Below are 19,273 nucleotides of genomic sequence, written 5' to 3'. Positions count from 1 at the left end.
TGTTCTTCTTCTGAAAGAACTTCTTTCCAATGGGCAGAATTCCAAAAACTAAAATTAACTAAATAAATCTAAATAAAACCCTGCCTGGGAGATCTGGCAGAACAAAAGTATTCTATATAATATTAAAAGATACAGCCCTGCTATTATCATCTGCCAGCCACAAAAAAAGACACAAAGTTTGTTTGTTTGTTTATTTAGAGATATCTGCAAATATTTTTCAATGGAAGTCAATGGAGGAATATGACTAGTCAGTCATAATATATTTGCAGATATTTCCAATCTGAAATATAATTATGACAAGTCAAAATATAATTAGAGATATATCTAAATATATTTATGGATAGTCTGAACAAGGTTTAAATGCTAAAACGGCTTGCCATACGCACAGTGGCACAGTGGAGATTTCTCTAGTTATATCCTTTCAGTCGTTTGTTATGCAGTGACATGCAGTCAAATATTTCGCCTAACAGTCCTTAGGGATACGGTGACACGCAGTCAGATATTTTACCGGAAAGATCCGCCACTTTTGGCGCGCATAAACAATCATAAAGCTCTCGTGCTGCAGGAAGGAGGAGGTCTGCTGAAGGCGCGCAGCTGACGTGCAGTGAGGGGTTTGCGTCTTTAATAAACTACGGCAGTTTGCGATCACTGAACAGTAAGAATGATTAATAAATCCATATGAAACAGTCCCTTAAAAGTCACGTCTCTCTTTCAGTTTCGGGCTTTGGCGCGTTTTGCACTGAGCGTGTGTCTTTCTCTCTCTCTCTCTCTCTCTCTCTCTCTCTCTCTCACTCACTCACTCGGGCATGCACTGTGGTCTCATGAGGAAACGCTGCTTTTTGATATAGTGTTTTTCTTGCTCCCGAATACAAATAATTTTTCAAGTATTTGTTCGAATCAAGTATTCGTAAAAACACGCTATTCGTGCCTTTCCGAATACCGTATTCGGGTTCGGCTCCACCCTTAATATATATATATATATATATATATATATATATATATATATATATCAGATTAGACAAATAGTAGGGAAATTTGGTGTGCAGTCTGAGTTCAGAATTTAGCCAAATGCAGTAAAATTCCCCTAAGCTATCATACATAAAATAATTATGGTCCAGGTATACTTTATATGTATTCCGCATACAACATGTCTTTAACATCCTTGTTAACATGCCCCCCTCTGATCTGAATCCTAGCCAGAACAATTGAATTTCCTTGGCTTCAAGAGGTGCACTGGAGACTGACTGTGCACTCTCAAAAAAAAAGGTACAAAACCTGTCACATAAGGATCAGGATACAGATTTCAAGTTGATGTAAACAGTTTATTGACAGGATAGCAGTAAGACTGAATGAATGTGATATGCATGGCAGATGGTTTGTAGCAATGACCAGAAGCAGATGCCAGAGGAACGAGGAGACAGAGGGACCAGAAGAAAGGACACAGACACCGGAGATCACAAGGAGAGAGGTAAGTAATTCTTACTAAATAGATTGCCACTGACCATTTGGTGGGTGTAACTAGAGCGGACACTGAGTGCAGACTGGGGTGAGACTTTATGGTGCAGTGGTAATGGGTATAATGACATGCAGGTGCGGGACATCTCAGAAGGCAGGTGACGTTGATTGGGATAAGTGAGGTGATTGGGGAAGGGGAGAACCTGGCATGACTGTGACAGTCATTGGGATAGTATCTTTTTCAAACGTACACTTTTGTAACACATCCAGATGTATACTTTCAGAGGGGTTTGCATATCTTTTTTTGTGCGCAAGTTTGTTATTTCAATTCAATATGAGCAACCGGCACACACAAATAGGGATTTGCACATACACTCTCTGACATAAAGGTACGTGAACTGTCACTGGGCTGATACCTTTTCAAAAAGGTTGTACACATTTGTACATAAAGGGACCTTATTGGTACCTCAAAAGTTTATGTTAGTACCTAAAAATTTTAAGAGGAACAATTTTGTACGTTTTAAGTACTAATATGTACCCTTGAGGTATTAATAAGAACCTTTTAGGTACATTTACATTTACATTTAGTCATTTAGCAGACGCTTTTATCCAAAGCGACTTACAAATGAGGACAAGGAAGCAATTTACACAACTAAGAGCAACAATGAATAAGTGCTATAAGCAAGTTTCAGGTCTGTAAAGGAAAGTATTAGTAGTATTAGTTTTTTTTTTTTTTGGGTACAGTTAGTGTGATATTCAGAGAGACAATTGCAGATTAGGAAGTGAAGTGGAGACTAAATAGTTGAGTTTTTAGTCGTTTCTTGAAAATAGCGAGGGACTCTGCTGTTCTGATGCAGTTAGGGAGTTCATTCCACCAACTGGGCAGATTGAGCGCGAGCGTTTGCGAAAGTGATTTCTTCCCTCTTTGGGATGGAACCACGAGGCGACATTCATTCACAGAACACAAGTTTCTGGAGGGCACATAGATCTGCAGAAGTGAGAGCAGATAAGAAGGAGCAAGGCCAGAAGTCACTTTGTAGGCAAACATCAGAGCTTTGAATTTGATGCGAGCAGCAACTGGCAGCCAGTGCAAACGGACTAGCAGCGGAGTGACATGTGCTTGTTTAGGTTCATTGAAGACCACTCGTGCTGCTGCATTCTGGAGCAGTTGAAGAGGCTTGATAGAGCTAGCTGGAAGCCCAGCTAGTAGAGAGTTGCAGAAATCCAGTTTGGAGAGAACAAGAGCTTGAACAAGGAGTTGAGCTGCATGTTCAGATAAGAAGGGTCAGATCTTTCTGATGTTATAGAGTGCGAATCTGCACGATCAAGCAGTTCTAGAAATGTGGTCAGAGAAGTTTAGTTGGTCATCAATCGTTACTCCAAGGCTTTTCACCATTTTGGATGCAGTAATGGTTGCCCCATCCATCTGGATTAAAAAGTTATGGTGTAGAGGGTTGGCAGAAACTACAAGCATTTCCGTTTTTGCGAGGTTCAGCTGAAGATGATGATCTTTCATCCAGTGTGAAATATCTAACAGGCAGGCTGAGATTCGAGCTGGAACCGAGGGATCATCAGGATGAAAAGAGAGGTATAGCTGGGTATCATCAGCATAGCAGTGGTAGGAGAATCCATGTCTCTGGATGACTGGTCCTAGAGATGATGTGTAGATGGAGAAGAGAAGTGGCCCAAGAACAGAGCCTTGAGGTACCCCAGTGTTTAGATGCTGTAGGTTGGACACCTCTTTCCTCCAAGACACCCTGAATGACCTGTCAGAGAGGTAAGATCTGAACCATTGTATAACAGTGCCCGCAACGTCCAGTGACTCGAGCGTAGATAGCAGGATCTGGAGGTTGACAATGTCAAAAGCAGCTGACAAGTCCAGCAAAATGAGGACTGATGATTTTGAGTCTGTTTTAGCCAGTCTGAGATCCTCCACGACCGAGAGCAGGGCAGTCTTGGTTGAGTGGCCTTTCTTAAAACCGGATTGCTTGTTGTCCATGAGATTGTTTTGAGGAAGAAAGTCCAGGACTTGATTGAACACTACTTTCTCCAGAATCTTGGCCATGAATGGAAGCAGGTCTGTCTGTAGTCTGTAGTTTTCAAGTAGCGTATGGTACAGGTTGGGTTTCTTTAGCAGTGGGGTTACCCTAGCCTGCTTAAATGAAGTCGGGAATAAACCAGAGTCAAGAAATGTGTTGATTATGTGAGTCAGTGTTGGTATGACTGCAGAAGAGATGGCTTGCAAGAGATGAGAGGGAATGGGATCGAGTGGACAGGTGGTTGCATGGCTAGATAGCACGAGTTTGGACACCTCCAACTCAGAGAGCTGAGAAAAAGAGGTGAGTGTGTGTGGTGTTGGTGGTGTATCTTGCGTGTTTGTTGTAGGTGCAGCAAATTGAGCACTGATTTTTGCAGTTTTGGTGCAAAAGAATGTAGCAAAATCATCAGTAGTAAGTGTAGAGGATGCTGGTGGAGGAGGAGGATAGAGGAGGGAGGAAAATGTTTTAAAAAGTAGGCAAGGATTAGTGGCTTTGTTGATTTTCAGATGGTAATATGTCTGCTTTGCAAAAGTGACCTCAGCTGAGAAAGAAGACAGAAGAGTTTGGTTTGTTAAGAGCTGTGCAGGATTTTTAGTTTTCCGCCAAATTCTCTCTTCAGCCCGAAGTTTTGAGCGATGCTCACGGAGAGCATCCGAGAGCCAGGGTGCAGGAGGACTGGCACGGGCTGGCCTGGATGCAAGAGGACATAATCGGTCTAAAACTTGTACCTTTTAAAAAGGTACCACCCCAGTGACAGCTCGCGTGTATGTGCAACATGCTCATGTTGTTTAGGCACACCTACAACTCAAATTAAAACTGCGGTCACACTAGAGTTTGAGCTTGCGAAATTCCATTATAAAGTGATGCAGAAAAGGGTGGGATTAATCAAGATGATTAGACATTTAAAAAAAGCGAGCGATCACTCCATGTTTAAAATTTCTGTCCAGAAAGGTCATATTTTGATCTTTGTTTGTTCCCATACAAACATGTGATGCAATTTTGCATGTCAAAGCTCACCAAGCTTGAACTTTCCAACGCAGTGAACTGCAAAAAATTATCGCTCAAGCTTGGGTTTCTAGTCTACCTCATTTACGTGTGTATGAATGGAAGTCTATGAGGAGAAAAGTGCATTGTGATGAAAGCTTTTAACTCAGAGTTTAAACAACTCAACACCTCAGGATGCCACAAGTACGTTGCTAATCTTGTGACAAAAACCAACCAATCAGCTTCACATTTTGTATGGATTACAGCAACAAGGATGGAATAATTACCTTAGACAAATGCAAAGCACCCAATCACTGCAGTAGTGTTTAATTTCTCCCTGAAATAAAATTTGTATCAAAGCTATAGCAAGTGTTTAGCAAAACTGCACATTCAATCTGTGGGATATAAACGTGTACCTTTAGAAATCTAACGACGTAATAACAGGTTTTGTAACTTTATTTCTATGCTTGTTAGCTATGCAAATATATATGGAAGGGTGATATAATTGGTTATTTGACCAGTATGAAAGTTGGGGAGTGAGGGTAACAGGCAGCCTACTAGGAGCTCTAGCATAGTGGTTAGCATAATATGTTTGAAACACAATCCCTGACCTGCTGTCCAAAAGCCATGCCTCCTGAAATCACAAGCGTGTACATTAAAGATGACAGAGACCCACCAGATCCATTCCATTATTTATTTATAGTACTAGAATTCTGAACAAAAAACTGCATTTTATCTAGCACGTTTTCTGTTGTGTAGTTAGCAAAACATGTCATAATGTGCAATATTTTATGCATGCAAGGCTAGCTGGTCTAACTCTCTCACATGCTTTGTCCTAAAACGACTACTGTATGCTTAGTAGTTGGCCAGTGACATGCAGGAATTACACTTATTACTAAGGTATACTTACAGGCTATTTCAGACCGAATATTCAAAGTAGCAAGGTAAACAATATAGGGACCGCATCACAGGTATTGTTCAAAAATGTACAAATGTGACTCACCTCAGTAAAGCAGTGTAAAGAATAGTACTATTTACTTTTGTTTTGTTGTTAAACAGAATAAAAATCTACATTATTGATGCTATAAAAGATCCCTTATGAAACTGATAAAAGTCACATCAATCTTTTGCCGGAAGATTTTACATACTTCTGTGCACTTAGCCCATCATAAAACAACTAAATCTACATAATCTTTGTGTGACTAAAATATTTCTAAAAGAAATACTTCAGCAATGGTGTCATTCTTCCTTCAGAATGCAAAAGTTACACCAATATATTTTTTAGGATTAAAAAAATGTTGATTCAGCCTTTGGTTTTAACGCTCTCTCTCTCTCTCTCTCTCTCTCTCTCTCTCTCTCTCTGGTGTCCAGGTAAATGCAGCACGTGTGCACATACAAACAGCAGATTTGCATAAACGGGTGCAGGTGTACAAATTTGCATTTGTTGACAGACAGTTTGGGCTACTTATCAGAATCATATGTATTGTCGGCCTGACAATTTTATATTGGATGGACTTTTTTTTTTTTTTTTGTCTTCTGCCTTACCTGGAATATAAAAATACATATAAATACATTTAGATCATTTACTTTAATCATTACTATTGGAATTTGAAGAGGCTTTCAACCAGTAAAACAAAACAAACAAACAAAAAGTTTCTGAAGACAATCACCTAATGCACCTTTAAGTAGTGGAGGATTCTTGTAAGCAGTCCTGTTTTTCATATCAATGACGCTGATGTGAATCCCATTTGGAGAAATACAAGTATATCTGTAAGGATGACACTGGTGCCATGACGTGGATGAAATTTGCATTTAGAGCTTAGTGTAACAGATGCCAGCTAGTAGAAGCTGTTGGAGAAAAACTCTCCTGGCCTCAAGAGATCTACTATCACTTCTCTGCTAAAGTTCATGCCCTTGCTAATGCACTTACCATCTCAGCTTGGAATAGTGTGAGCAGAACTAGAGGGGTATTATTTTCAACCACATATTAACTAATACACATAGTAACTTCAGAAGAATATCTAAGCTGATATTAAACACACAATCTGCTAATGATATTCTCACAGAGCCAGACCTTCAGATTTGCGGCAGAATAGTTTGGAATCCTTCGTTGATTTTATTGGTCAAGGATCACCTAAGTGGACTGTTTCTGTCAACCAACCCCGTCTGGTGTGTATGAGTAGGGTACATAATTAAGGATTGGCATGTGTGTGTGTGTGTAGGGGTGGGACAACCATGTAACTGACGGTGATTGGGTAAAACTGCATGTAGAAACTTCAATGGAGATGGCACAGCCATGGTTTCATAATGATGTAATTCATATACTATTTGTGAGAAGTAACCAGTAACTATAACTTGTTACTTTTTCAAGTAATGTGACCAACACTGGCATTGATAATCAAATTGTTTAATCTAGAAGATGTGACTAAAAAGGTTTTAAAGACTCATTGTGTCTGTGTTTTCTTTCTGTTTTGGGAATACCATTCATAAAATGTCTCCCCTGTCTGACAGATATCAGTGAAATAGGTGTCCTGAGAAATCATGCCTGTCTCTGTGTCAGTTCAAGTCTCCAAAAAAAAGAGTCTGGGGAGCAGCCCATCCTTTTTTTAGCCAGCTGCAAACGCTCTCTGCCTGTGAATCACTGAGCAAGCCCAAAAATAAACACTTTTGGCCCCTTGAGGGGACATACACATCTATCCATCCATCTACCCATAGTCAAACCCAACTGCTGTCCATATTTTACACAAAAATATATTTATTAGCATTTCAAGCGTAGTTACAATTACTTACATGCATACATTTTCATCATCTTTCTATTTTAATTTGTTTCTTATATCAATTCAAATTTAGAAATTAAAGAGACCTATTTTGGGTTTTTGAAAATGACTTTCTATTCAGTGTGTAACACAGCAGCACTAAGTGAAGTGAAATATCCAGCTAAGGTACCTCAGGTAATCTGAAAGTGCACCGTGTCTAAAACTATTGAATCATATATAAAAGAGTCGAATTATAGTGGTTTGAATGAATCACTGCTGTCTTTAGCCATGTTGGGAGGATGTCAATACAGAACTCATATGGGTGCCAGCAGACCCGGGAAAATTTAAAACCACGAGCCCCACCTACAAACACTGAAGGAACAAAAAGAGTAAGACAAACACTGAAGCAGATCCCAGTTGAATCAAGTCGCGTAGACACTGTGCTCTTAAGTGTGAGGAAAGTTTTATTTTTCCTACCCAAAAGTGAGGCTGTAAAGAGTCAGTGGTTCAGGTTTATTTTTGCTAAAATATCTCAGCATTATAGCCCCAGCCTTGTGCTGTGTTTCCGTCCTTTTTCTGACGAGTGCTTCAGCAATCTACATGCTTACAACAGGGGATTCATTGGCCGTTTGTTAAAGGAAGGATCAGAAAGACTAAATGGGACTTGACAGGAACTTTACCAAAGCAGTTCATAGATCAGTTCCTTCCTCCATTTCACAAGTGTAAGTGCGATTGAAATTGTTGCCTCCTTATTTTCTTTAGCTTGCAAATTATGTATTTAATTGTGTTTCGTTACTTGTAACTGCTTGTACTGTATCTGTTTAACTCTTTATACTAACCTATCGCGTCTAAAGTCACGTAGAGAACGTGTTTGGTTCGGGGGTGAGGTGTCTGAATAACACTGTTGAGAACCAGGTACTGTGTACCGTGGTGTTACTAACTGTACTATGGAGCGAGTTTCGGGTGGTCGCTGCGATCAGATCCTATACCAAAGTTGCTCACACATACACTCTTCAGTCTGACTAAAATTGTTGATTAGCCATGTTGGGCCTTACTCTCTAGCTGCATCCCAAATGGTACTCTATACACTATGCACTCATGCACTATGTACTTATGCACTTACACACTCAAAAGGATAGTATATGTTTGTAGTGTCGTCCCAAATGGAGCACTAATGTTTTTTTACTAGGCGGAAATTCGAACAGTTTCCCTGATGACGTTTGACAGTTGCCAAATCAGTGAAATAAACAACTGAATTATCAAATAATACCTGCCATGAGTATAACCGCATTCACAATCGGGAGGCGCTATAATCACTCTTGTAGGAGAATTTTGCTTTCACACTCCACAATAAATAAAGTTATTTAACATGTGCGCCCAATAGCTCCACCCCTTTCCGCAACGTGAGCAAACCTGCAGTCGTTGAGTGCGTAAAGTGTCCATCATTACACACTTCATTCTACCAGCTGAATGAGTGCATCACCCGGGTAATTAAATTGCACTTATTATTTTTAGAGTTTTCAGTGTGAACACACTACTTACACTATTTATACTACAAAATGGCGTAGAATAGTGCATAAGTGTGCAATTTGGGACCCAGCTTCTGTCTTACACCTAACACTGTCAACCAATCACAACAGACTGGATCATTAAACCAATCAGCGCAGATTAGCATCGAGCTAAGGAAGGGTTTGGGAACAAATGAATTGCTGGATGAATCATATGGGAGTCGTTGAGATAATTAAATAAAAATACATGCATATTATAAGTCAATAAAATTGTTTTTTGACTTTGCATGCATATCAGACTGTTGTTCTAGACCCCGAAAACCAAAATATGACCCCTTTTAATGCATAATAGGGGCTCTTTAAATTGTATTTGAAAGGCATTCAGTAAAACCATCATGGCACAACTCTGTTGAAGTAATGCGGTGGTCTGAACCAGTGACAGAATTTAGCAGCAGATTTAATCATTTATAGCACCTTTAAAGGGTACAAAAATGAACATGCTAGGTACCATGCTGTCAACAACGAATAATTAGTAATAACTAATGCTAACATCATACGGACTCACCGCAAAATGGTCTCTAGCTAATATTACAACCTGAAAAAAAAGCTTCAAAACATTTTAATATCCTTTTTATGGAGAAAAAGGTTTTTACAATTTAATGAGTCCCATGTGTATATTATCAAACAAATCTAAAAACTGCTTTTAACATTTTGTTTAATAACTGTAGGAGCTTTTTTTAATAGGTACAAAGCATGCTAATTTTTCACAAGTTAAAATTTACTGTGACAATCCTGAAATTAGCTGGTGAGGAGAGTTGTTGGTGTTGATTTATTTGTGTTGTTTGAGCATATGTCAGAAAAGCTGGATATCAGCAAATATGAATTCATAAACCTAGCAAATTCTTATGTACTATGCTAAATGCCATGTCTTGGTTATTACAAGGATGCTTTATTTAGCACCTGGCAGATGGGTAACAAATTATCATTTAAATGATATCTTTCAGTTGATTTGATGAGTACATACTTGAAAACCATAGTCCTCTCTCTTTTTTTCTCTCTGTCTCTCTTTCTCACACACATACACACCAACCATACAACAATCTGCAGCAACCTGAATCAGACATAAATCCTAATATCCTTAAACATATAAAGAGAGCTTTTGAAATCCAGCATCTGTACTTATAAACCCTGTTAAGTCAAACCCCCTACAATAAGCAATTGCCAGTCGAAGAGACACATTATAATCCTTTGTTGATGCCAGCAGCGGGAACATGCTTTAAACTCTTAGAACCTGTTGCGCAGCCTGCTTCCAAACGTATATCGTATTTCAAGTTATTACTTCCTGTCTTGAGGATCTGAGGAGCATTGCATTTCTCACCTAAGGCTCTACAAGGATTTTACATCACAGAGACAGCTGATCAATTTGTTTATTAAATGACTCCTGGCAGTCTTTGATGGAGAGAAGCCAGCAGTACATTTCGACTTATATGCTGTAGAGACGGACACAGGAATCATAAGGCAGATCCATGAGCTGCTAGTATATTCATAAAATGAACAAGATTTAAAAATAAGGCAGCCTATTGTAAGGAACACATAATAAATATGATAACACTGAAACGCTACAAAACAACAAACAATAACCAAGGATTGAAACAAATGGCCATTTATATTGGGGCTAACAGGGTAACAAGAGGGTTTAAATAATAAGCAGAAATCATGAAAACAAATGACAGGGAATGACACAAGTAACAGAGGGAGGCAATCAGGGCAAAAAAAAAAAAAAAAAACGAAAAAGAATTTGACATGCAACGTGCAAAATTAAAAAGCCTCAGTTTTAAAATTCCACCTGAAATTAGATATTATTTAGTTTTTCTATTGCCCATTCAGAACTTATGAAATCCATTTTATTGCATGGTGTTATACATAAAATAACCATACAAAATATATTGTGTATTTACACAGGAAGTGTCATGAATCACTTTATATCCAACCCAAGCTTATTCTGGAAACGTAGCCCCGCGGACGTTTTTGGAGACCGCGATTTACGTGGCCGGAGTTACGTAACCGTAGGTTCACACCGAAAGCGGCGAGAGCGTCAAAGTAGCCGGAAGTCATTCATTTTCAATGAGAGCTGGCGGCGATACGCGGCGATAAGCGGCGAGGATCAGCGCGGCGCGTCTTCGCCGGCGTGAGCGTCGAGGAGAGTTGAAATGAAGTCAACTTTATGGTAATGAGCTAAAACGCGGTCGAAATCGAAGACGAGGGCTTTTGCTTTTTTTTTTTTCTGGACGGCTTTTGCGAACCGTCGCTTGGGTTTAGGGAAGAAGGAGGAGGAAGAGGAGGGCGGTCGAGTCGGCCGATCCGCGCGAGAGGCGTGCGCTCCCGAGAGGCGCCTGACACACGAAAAAGCGCGCACCGCGGCCTCTCGCGGATCTGCGAAAACAAAAACCGCTCGAATATGTACCTCCCGGGATGTAAATCACGGTCCGCAGAAACGTCCGCGGGGCTACGTTTCCACAATGAGCTCGGGTTGTTTATATCTATATTCGACCACAGTGAAAAATACAATTTAGTGAGTATCATCTGCCATTTTTCCTGTTAATATTGTTTGACTGTTTGGCATTTACATTGTTATCACTTTGATACTTGTTGTCTCCTTGTCTCCATGTTGTGATTTACAGTATATATTATTAAACGGGCAGCTTGGTGGTGCAGTGGGTAGCACGTTTGCCTCACAGCAAGAAAGTCACTGGCTCAAGCCTTGGCTGGGTCAGTAGGCATTTCTGTGTGAAGTTTGCATGTTCTCCTCGTGTTGGCGTGGGTTTCCTCTGGGTGCTCCGGTTTCCCCCACATGTCCAAAGACATGCGGTATAGATGAATTGGGTAGGCTAAATTGTCCATAGTGTATGTGTGTGAATAAGTGCATATAGATGGTTTCCATTCATCCTGCTGTGCCGACCCCTTATAAATAAGGGACAAAGCCGAAGAAAAATGAATGAATGAATTTAACATCTACTTGAGCCGTTACAGAAAGGATAGAGTCTAACACATGGCAGTCTGGCATTTAAACATTCACTCAAGATATTTACTTGTTTTAACACTTAAGAAATTGCTTCAGTAAACACATACAATTTTGAAAAGCCTTTATTTTAATAAGATCTGCAGACATTTTAAACAGTGCGCTGAATGAGCTGAAGAATATGCTACACTTGACTGTTCAGTCAAAAGTGTTTTTTTTTTTTTTTACGTCACAGGTCAGTTAATTCATATTTTACATGGCATATTGTACCCTTTAATATGAGCTCTAAATGATGAATGGGATATTCAAGTGAACGTTAACTCTCAAGAGCACTTGACTGACATTTTGATTCTACTTTCAAGCTTAAAACCCACCACGGGTACTCATAATTGCTATCATTACTGTTGACACAAGCACAAAAAATAATGCTTAAATAGCAGGTGAAAAGGGCAGAAATAAAACAGCACGAGTCAGCTGTTTTTACTATATTTTCTAACTCTGTGTTAAAATTACCTTCATATGCAGATAAAGTTCTTGCTGAAATGTTATTGAGTTACAGCTTTTTTTTATTAGACGGAAACAAATTATTGTGTGGCTACAAAACAACACCATTTGCTGTCCTACAGTATATACTGAACAAGTGTATGCTATGCCTAAGATAATGACTGGTGCACAAAGTATACAAATCAAGCACTTGAATAAAATGCAGTAACCTAGTGAAGCTATGAAGCTGTCCCTTAATTTTTCCTCTAATGAAAGTACAAATGAACTTGATGTTTAATGAACTTAAATATTAAGGGCCCCATCATACACCCGGAGCAATTTTTTGTGCAATTTGTTGCTATTAATAGACAAGCGCAACCTGAAATAGGCTTTTTTTCACTTTATTCATTATTGTATGCATAATTCTATTTGTTTAACAAAAGCCAGTTTATATTTGTAAACCTGTCGGGTTTTAGAGATGTCTGCATCACCATATGGAGCATAAGAATAGGACGTGTGTTTGGATATAAAATATATTGTTTTTTGCCCGCAAAAAATGTTAAACAGTTTTCACGCTAGTCAAGCATTCAGTTTGTCTATTCACTTTTTCCTCTTACAAAGTCTGCCATGTAAATAGCCATTGCAACACAAAAAGCAACACAATGGATTCTTAAAAGGAAAGAGACTCTGAGAGAGACTCTGATTGGTTTAATGCACATTTTGCTCAAAACACACCCATAACTCATTAAGAGAATAAGCACAACCCTGTTAGACCGAGTGCTGTGGCGCAAAGCATATTTTTATATAGGGCTCTATTTTAACAATCTAGGCGCAAAGTCTAAATCTATTTATATGTCCAACTTTGTAAGTGGAAAAACTGAATTCTTCACTAGCAAGAAAACAGTTAAACAGACCCTCTGCAGCACGAGAATAAAGAATAAGCCTCCTCCAATTGACCTTTACTTTCTTTTTCTCATTTTCATAGATAAGGAAACAGTATTGTTCATCGAAGACATCAGACAACGAAGTGTGGTCCTCTTAGAGTTATATCCAAACACACGTCCTTTGCCCCATATGTTTCAAAACCTGACAGATGGACACATCTAGCTTATCTTTATTAAAACAAATATAAATATGCATATAATAAATACTACTACTAATAATAATAATAACATTATACAAAGCAAGTTGTCTTGAATAAACTAAAAAAGCCCCCTCCCCCAAGATGAAGGCATGAAGATAGTGGTCTTTATATTTTTGTAGAAATAATATTTTTTTGTAATGTTTTAATTCTTCAATTATTTTTCAATTGTAAAGATATTTGCATATTGGTGTACATCCAAGTGAGTCCACAAAATGGCAGAGATGGATTTGTTATTCGAACAACGTGGCAGAAAATGGGAAAATTAGGGCTGCGCTGGTTTAAAAATAGAAAGACATCAAGGCAAACACGTCTTGCGCCTTATTGCACCGGGTGTATGATAGGACCCTTAAGATAACAAAAGTGGATTCGGACACAACCCTTAATGCTTTTGTGGCTTGCACTTTAAACTTTGCACCTAGATCATTAAATTATCCCTAAATGTAAAAAGTACTTATTAATAAATTCTTAGTTTGCAACAATGTTTAATTTTATATTCAAAACTTTTCATATACTGATAATTAATAATAATTTAATAGGTAGAGATACTTAAAAAAAAAGTACAATAGAGAAGTAACGTGAGGGCATTTTTTTTTTTAAATATCACAAAGGTTTTGTTTTGTCCATTTTATGTTTTGGCATCTGTATTTGTAACTAAGCCATATGGCCTCACATTCCGGCTGTTTCCTGGCCCTTAATGCAGTGGGTGTGAATGCAGCAGGATAAACAGCAGCGCTAATGAGGAGCTCGAAGCCATACAGCAAACATTCACATGGATGCTTTCTCACCTGTTGCCCCATGTTGCTATGGTAACTGATATGTCAAGAGAGAACAGTAAATACATATGCTAATGTGCTGGAGTTGTGGGTTTTATCTTGTCTGGTTAATGGAACCAGACAGGCTAAGAGAATTTCATGGTTGGATGGATGGATGAGACGGACAGATTAAAAATTCAAAAAATGTGGCTCAGATTCTGAAATTGCAGCCTGAGTCAAAATGGGTGAGTATTAAATTGACACTTGAGGCTCGTTCATGTTTAACTACGCAGCAATGCCTTTTGGTATTTTACTAGGCGTCAAGCAATTGTTGCATGACTAGTATGATTTATGTTTGTTATCATGTGTAATAGCTCAGTGGTCTGTTTGCTTGGCAGTGGTCTAATATTTCTTTAGGTACTGGCATGGCATGTCAAAACACATAATGTCAGCAGGAACTCACTAGCTCTGCTGTAAAACTCAGTGAGCTGTCTTTGGGTTTACAGTGCTCCCTACATAGACAGCTGTCTGCTAAGGCAACATCCTAATCATCACATGGTTTTTAAGCGAAGTATGTATGTATGTATGTATGTATTTATTTATTTATTTATTTATTGTATGATTGTAATTCTAGTATCTAATTAGATTTTTATTAACAGTTGGTATTTTTTAATATTACCAAGACCTCAAAGTAACTATGCAGTCTTCACTTTTTTGTATATTGACACATTTATACATTAGGCTTTACATCAGCTGAAATTTGGGACAGTAAATTAATTTAGACTGATTGAATGAAAACAATGCAGAATAATATGTTGGAATTGAACGTGATTACAATAGTTTGGAGTGAAAACAAGATGTGGATCTTTTAGCTTTGCGGTAACGTTTACTGGAGAAGCTTTAGAAAACAAAACAACAAAAAAAAGTATTGCAAACACATACAGCTCGCAGCAGATCCACCAACCCAGCATGCTCTTCTTCCTGCTGCTCATGGGAAATGTAAGTTATTGTGAAGGTTAACATTAATTACAAATATTAAAGCAATAAAATACTCATGACTATCATTATTAGCCAATGTTAATTTAACTGCAACTAATAAAACGCTACAATGATATGATTAACAATGAAATAAAAATGTATGGTCACACTTTAATTTTATGGTTTGCTTATTTCCACTGCACACGACAAACGCAAAGCAACAGACCGGAAGTCAATAATTTCCAATGGAGAGTAGTCTGGGAGCTGCGTGGAGTTCTGATCATCTCCGTATGCGGTAATTTCAGATCTGAATTGAGCTACGAATCCGTTGAAATGTTTGAACTCCTGCGACTAGACCAGATGTGATGTATTCCAATGTTATGAAATAAGTAGGTAAGTAGGTCCATTCGTGCAAGATTAGAAATTGTTTTTTTTTTTTTTTTTTATATAAGAAAAAGTCTATAATTAAAAAATAAATAAATAAAAAAATCCACATATTTTTAGTAGTCTATGAGTTTCTAGTATTCATTCATTCAACCATGGTGAACTCACAGAGAATAGAGGCTCTTGCTTTTGCAATCCTTTATTTCGGACACTGCAAGAACAGCTTCTCTCCCATGGTGAAGTTCCCTAAGATTCTTTTACTGTTTATTGTTTTGTCATTTTGTTTGTCTGACTTTTTACACATTTTATCATTGTTCTTGTTCATACATCTGTCTACCCTCCAATCTATCAATAGCTATGTTTCCATTCAAAATGCATATTACACTTATGCTCAACACTGGACTATTGCATAAAAAAATGTGCAAATAAAGCAGTTTCACTCCAACGAGTCAAAGTGAACAAAGTTGTCACTTCCTGATCAACTGGTGCCAAATATTAACAATAAAAACAGAATTTACTATGATAAGAGAAGCTGCGTGAATCTTTTCTTCATTTAATAAATAACTTGCGCCTCAGAAGGAAGTTCGGATATGCAATGAACGCGAGGTGGCGTTTGAAGACGTGGAGCGCAAACACTCTTGATTATGGAGGTCATTATTAACAAAATTACACTAATATTGAGGCAGTTAGGGCATTTTAAAATGACCAAAGCAACATTTCAGATGTTTTACAATGTGCTCAGCCTGCTGGTTTGTCCATTATCATAACTTGATCTCTTATAACAAAATCACATGATATTTTTTAATGCGCATACTGGAATTTGTTCGGTAAAAGTGTTTCCATTGTAGTTTATGCACATCTTTTTTTATTGAATAAAAAGTTTATCCTACTTATGCGCATATGTTTTTTATGTGCACTTTAAAAAATTGCATCAACCGTTTTTGTATGCGCATATCCAAAATGTGCATAAAAATAGGTGGGTGGAAACGTAGCTGATGTCCATCCATCTATCTACACAATTAACATTCATTGACTGGTATAAGGCAGTTCATTCCGCTGTGGTGATTGCTGATAAATTAACAATTGAGCCAAAGGAAAGTGGGTGAGTGAGTGAGTGAGTGAGTGAGTGCGTACTCACACTATGTACAGTTGCCTTGAATGGGCCAAAGCACACTTGTCCCCCCTCCCATCTCCCCCGATGGCCCGCATTCACATTACATTTGAGCCTGGGCACGCATACGTCATCGATGATGCACTGTTTAGTAAGCGCTCTCGCTCAGCACAGTGGTGATTTCCTTAGTTATATAATTTAAGTCATTTGAAATGCAGAGACACATAGTCAAATATTTCGCAGAACAGATCAGCCACTTTTGACGCTCATAAACAATCATAAAGTCCTCATCCTGCAGGAATTAGAAGGTTTTCTGAAGGTGCAGCTGTGGTGAAATGAGGGTTTGCATCTTTAATAATCTACAACAGTTCACGTTCATTGAACATTAGGAAGGATTAATTAATCCATATCAAACAGTCCCTTAAAAGTCACGTCTCGCTTTCAGTTTCGGGCACGTTTTGCACGTTCTGGCCCAAATCTTCCCGGGGCGACTAAGTGAACCGTGCCTGAGCCCGATTCAGAGCACTCACACTTCTCAAACAATCTGGGAAACGGGCCTGGGCATGGTTCGGATAGCATAGTGTGAGTAGGCCCGAAGTGAGTGAGTGAGTGAGTGAGTGAGTAGGTGGGTGAGTGAGTAAGTGGGTGGGTGAGTGAGTGGGTGGTACAAAATGTAGGGAAATCAACTGATTATTTAGATTACTGCTAAACTCCAGCGCATTTCAGAATAATGTAGACACCAGCCCCAGTAATGGGCGAACAAAGACATCCAGAGAGTCTAAATTTCTACTGCTTGTTTGCTGCTCTGCACTGCTCTGTATGCGGGATGGACGGGTGAAAATGACAGAGCACCAGACAGGAAATGCTGAACAACATTGATTAATTATCACATTCTCTAGAAGGTTCTGATTGCCGTGCCTCTTAATTATGTAAGCGAATTAGCTATTGATCAACACAAGTGAGTCAGCAGGGTGGCAAAATAACTGCAAGTGGTATCTGTGCTTTTCCCGCAGGGGAGCATTGAGATCTCTCTGAGAGTGTGCTTCACTCTCCATGAAATCACTTCATCCCATGCGGCTTTACTGCTAATGACAGCAGCTTAGTAGGTTGGGAGTTTTCAGTCCATATCAATCTGAATGCTTCAAAAACTGCTCTTTAAAAAACTTCTTGAAAATATTTATACGCTGATACAGCCATTTCACAGTGCTGACTCTTATTGATATTTCTTTTATTGTATGTGTACATATATATATATATATATATATATATATATATATATATATATATATATATATATATATATATATATATATATATATATATATATATATAGTAAGTAAGCTTATATATAATATATCATGTGTATCACAAGGATGCACACCGAGTGCTGTTGGTAATCAGAACAGTGCTGATATACACCATATAATGCAGTGCAACAAGTGTGTAATAATACAATGCAATAATGATTATACAATATTAAAAAGCATATAAATTGTTAAATAAAAAATGTGTAAATAAATAAAGTAAAAACAACCACGGTGTTGTGTCTGAAGAAGACAATTATTTTATACATTATTTATATATTATATAATTATGATTTATACATTATTTAACAAATATAATACATTGCACCCCCACTCAACAAGCAGGTCATGTGTTATACTTAGGCCCAATCCCAATTCTTTTTTTGTACCCCTACCCCTTGGCCCTTACAATCAATAGTTAAGGGGAAGGGCTTCAAAATTTACCCCTAAGAATTGGGACAACACTACACCACCTGCACACATCATCATATGTCCTGCTTCATGTGAGATCAGGCGATCGCGACTGCTGTAGTTTTTCCAGTTGTGTTTTTTATTGGTATTTATCTTCAGGAAATCACTAAAGGTATATAGTACGTTATCATAACGATCTAATGTGGCAATAAGATCGTAACTGTACTTTGTATTTACACAGTGGCCATATTCATCAATGTAAACACACCAAAAACAACAGTAACATTATAGCAAACACTGTAAAATGCCAATTGACAGCCACTAGACATTACTGACAGGGTACTGAGTGTCAGAGTGCTGTGGGACTGCTGTACAGGAGTTATTAATAGGGATTATAGATCGCGAAATGTAGCGTTTTTTTAAGCCTTTTTTTTTTTAAAAGCATGACGTAAAACACGAATGCGGTTATGAATATATTAAAACACATATATGTTTGTCTTAAAAATTCGTAATAATGACAAAAATTTGTGGATCTCATTACTTCCGGGTTCAGCTGTACTGCCTTTGTGGGAGGTGTATTCTGGGAAATTTTCTTACCCCTTGGTTTCAAGTGTGGTCCTGAAAAATCTTCGTTCGAAGGGCTATTCACCCTTTCCCCTTAGCCCTACGCCTTCAAGCTAAAGAGAATTGGGACACCCCTACCCCTTGGAATGCACACGCAAAACGATGGGTAGGGGCAAGGGGAAGGGCTAAGGGGTAGAAATGGGATTGGGCCTTAATACCCCGATATAGAGATACAACTAATGCAACTAAGAACAAGTCTCTGTGTCACTGTAGCAAGATCAGGATAAGACATGTATGACCTAAAGAGTTTGGGTTTGCCTTCAAACTTATAGAAACAAGCCATAAAAGATTTTTTAAAAATACTATAATTTGCATTAGTTA

At 38.3% G+C, this 19,273-nt stretch overlaps 1 protein-coding gene across 1 annotated transcript in view; it reads left to right on the top strand.

Moving 5' to 3' along the window:
• The first annotated feature begins 397 nt into the window (after positions 1-397).
• Positions 398-19,273, top strand: part of yap1 (Yes1 associated transcriptional regulator) — a 376,699-nt gene continuing 357,823 nt past the window's right edge. Inside the window, exon 1 of the mRNA XM_087292197.1 lies at positions 398-439. The gene's annotated coding sequence lies outside the window, so the exon portion shown is untranslated. The remainder of the gene's footprint in view (positions 440-19,273) is intronic.

The sequence above is a fragment of the Danio rerio genome, chromosome 18 (genome assembly GCF_052040795.2).
Source record: "Danio rerio strain M-AB ecotype USA chromosome 18, GRCz13ab, whole genome shotgun sequence".
Lineage (NCBI taxonomy): Eukaryota > Metazoa > Chordata > Actinopteri > Cypriniformes > Danionidae > Danio > Danio rerio.
Note: the sequence above shows the minus strand (reverse complement) of the source record. Positions and strands in the feature narration are given on the sequence as shown.